Raw genomic sequence first — 3,531 nt, forward strand, 5'->3', positions numbered from 1 at the left:
TCAAAACTCTTTAATATTTGAGCCTTCCTCCCAGTATATTCGGCAATTTAGTTCCCGAAATCGTACATATTTTTATCAGTGAATGATTGCTTACTCTACACTCTACTAGCTATCATTTTGTGCCATAAATTATAATAATTAGGCCTATTTAGTAAATTTGTCTAGATTTGGTTATTTTCATCCCCGTTTGCCGTTAATTATCTTCTTGTTCAAATTATAACTGTATATTTTCCTGAATTAATATTACGTGACGCCAAAAATGGATGAACAATATAATGTTCATCTTTATTCACTCAAGAACAGCTTCTTATATCGACTCACAAAATCCGAACAATGACCCGATGGATGGAATGTCATTTTCACTTCATGTATTTTAAAAATGTTGTTTAGGGCTGGATGGCTCGATATTCGGCTCACATCTTGATCTCGTGTCTTCAAATGTTTTTTTGTTTTTGTTTTACAGTAAATGTTTTCTGTTTTGTGATTGAAAGAAGAAATATATGAAATAATATTATTAATTCGAAAATTAACATTTTAGGCTTTAACATCAGTGCAGTGATAAACTTGGTGCGCGGTCAGGAATTGTAGAATTATGAACCTAACATTCCAAATAGTAGGAGGCCTAATACATTATTTCTACGCTGATTCCATCATGGTATTCCTTCTTTCTTACGCATACGCATTGTACCCGCAGTCAAAGTAAAAACACTCTTATTGAATACACCTGGAATAATATGCAAGGTAATAATAATAATAATAATAACGATTTTTAAAATAAGGTAAAAGAACTTTTGTTTACCGTTCTACTAAATTATGGAATAAACTCCCGGATGATATTAAAACCAACTTTAAATCTATGACACTTTCAAATTTTAAGCATTCTATTTCAAATCCTCACCAATAATTCCTGCTTAATCTTACCTGATTTTCTCTTACCTTGCATATCCCCATTTTTATTATTCAAAATTTTGTTTCTACCTATGTTTCTTTTATTTTTATATGTGTATATGTATGTATGTATGTATATTTATATACATATGTATGTATGTGTGTGTATGTATGCATATATATATATATATATATATATTATATATGTATGTGTGTATGTATGTATATGTGTGTATGTGTGTATGTATATATGTATGTATGTGTGTACATATATATATATATATATGTGTATATATGTATGTATATATATATATTTTAATATATATATATATATTTTTAAAATTTGTAGTTAAGTTTTTGCTCTCTTTGTTATTTTCTGCTTTTGAAATGTTTTTGTAGATAAGAACTGAACCACTTTGGAAATCAGTACTATGTATTGAAAGTGTATATTCAGTATAAAGAAAGAATAAATAAAAAATAAATAATATTACAGATCTATGCACTGATAACGAAATTTGAAAAAAAACTAGAATTAAGAAAAAACCCGAGTTGACCATAAAAAATAGTAGGCCTATGTGAAGCAAAGTAAGCCGAACTGATAGCGTACATAATGCTTGAGGTAGTTATGTCCCCCAAGCGCTTGTAGTAGTTCATCCCTGACCAGGAAAGGACAAAATATTTTCAACAGTCATTTTGAGAGCATGAATTGAGTATACACCTCAAAACAAGGTTATATTGACTTTTCTCGGTTTCATTTATGCTGTGCCCTTGTCAAACAATGAAGTACTGTGCAATAATAACCAATAAGCTGTTGCTACATAGGTCTATTGGTTAACTTATTTCCGTGTAATTTCGATTGATATTTCGCATTAGAGAAGCAAAAAAGGAGAAAAATTACAAAATTGCTTATAGAGGCTGGAAAACCCATGTCTGGTGTTATGTATCACCGGATTTTTTTTCCAGTGGTGCCAGCCTAGGAACCAGGGCAAGCATTGTACTAATCATAGTAATAATCAAGTATGAACTCGGCCAGACTGATAAGAATAAGATATAAATATATTTTTAATTAAAATTTTTTTATTTTATTTCTTTAAGTACAGAATAAAGATAAACACATGAAACATGTAGAATGCAAAGCAGGAATTCGATATTTTTTTCTTGTGTTCCACAATCTTTAAAATATACCAATGATATATTCTTGCATTCATAGAACTTATAATGTAAATATAAAATATTTCTTAGATGTCTAATAAGGTCATCGTTGAGTAAGTTGGCATTAGCTTAAATTTAATTAATGATTGTTATAATTTTCTCACATTTGCTGTCTATTTACTTTAAGTTGTTAATATCATCATGGAGGAATTAATTGATTCCTCCATGGGACCATGATATCATATAGGGGGCCTAGCATAAAACAATTAAATTAAACTTTTAGTATGTCTCTTGGTGTATTTCCAAAAAAACAGAGGGCGCTCACATGTTTTAGCACTCTGTGAGCTACAACTAACCCAAATTCAAATCGATGTTTTCCCCGGATACGAAATGGTTAGGTTATCCCTGACACAAGGAAGAACCTAAAAAATAAATTCAAAGCAATTTCGCACGTCATCGGTAGACTAGTTCTCTAAACATTGTTATATGATTGAATTAACAACAAGACTGCATTTTACCGTTTTGAAATAACAAAGGTCGCCATAGCTTACCGATGAAAGGATGTAACACGATGACTCATGATATACGGTGTTACTGCTGATTTTGCCTGTTAGTTAACTTACTTCCGTGTAGTCGATTTATTTATTTATTTATTTCGCATTTAAAATACAGATTAACATGGATAAAAATGTGAAAAGTTTACAAAAGTACAAACTGACGAGGAACTAGTTGTTGAATACCTACTGAAAATTCCAGATATAGCCTAAAGCTAATCTTAAGAATTATTACCAATAAGTGGTACAACAAATTTTACTAAAAAATGTAGACGGCGGTTTGGCGTAGCAATTTCAATCAGGTTCTGAACCTGTCGTGGCCAGAATGATAAGAATAATATATAAATATATTTAAAATGCCAAATATTAATTTCGATTGATGATTTTGCTTTAGAGAAGCGAATGAAAAAGGAGACAAATTACAAAAAAAAAAAAAAAAATATTCATAGTAATAATCAGTAAACACGGACAGAGTGATAAGAATAGGATATAAATATATTTTTAATTCACAGTTTTGTTCCAGTTTCACTTTTAAAAAATGTTAAAAGTACAAACAAAAATGAACACATGAAACAGAGTAGGAAAATTTCTTGTTGAGCACATTCTTTAAAACATGCAAATGAATCTTTGCATAGCTCTCAACGAATGTAGTCCTGTAAATAAATGAATAAAGAAATTAAATAATTATTAAGTAATAAAATGCCTCTGGCGGGACTCGAACCTGCGACCTCTCGCTGTCAAGGCGAGCGTCATAACCATTAGACCACGGAGGCTTCATGGTTGAACAGATTCAAATACCACCTGATACAGGACTACATTCGTAGTCCTGTAATAAATGAATAAATATTCATTTATTTACAGGACTACATTCGTTGAGAGCTATGCTACACGATGTATTATTATGTTCTTTATTCGAACACTGTATTTACCTTTCTTT

The sequence above is a fragment of the Anneissia japonica genome, unplaced genomic scaffold (genome assembly GCF_011630105.1).
Source record: "Anneissia japonica isolate Jap-2015-1 unplaced genomic scaffold, ASM1163010v1 scaffold4240_len331602_cov119, whole genome shotgun sequence".
Taxonomy (NCBI): Eukaryota; Metazoa; Echinodermata; class Crinoidea; order Comatulida; family Comatulidae; genus Anneissia; species Anneissia japonica.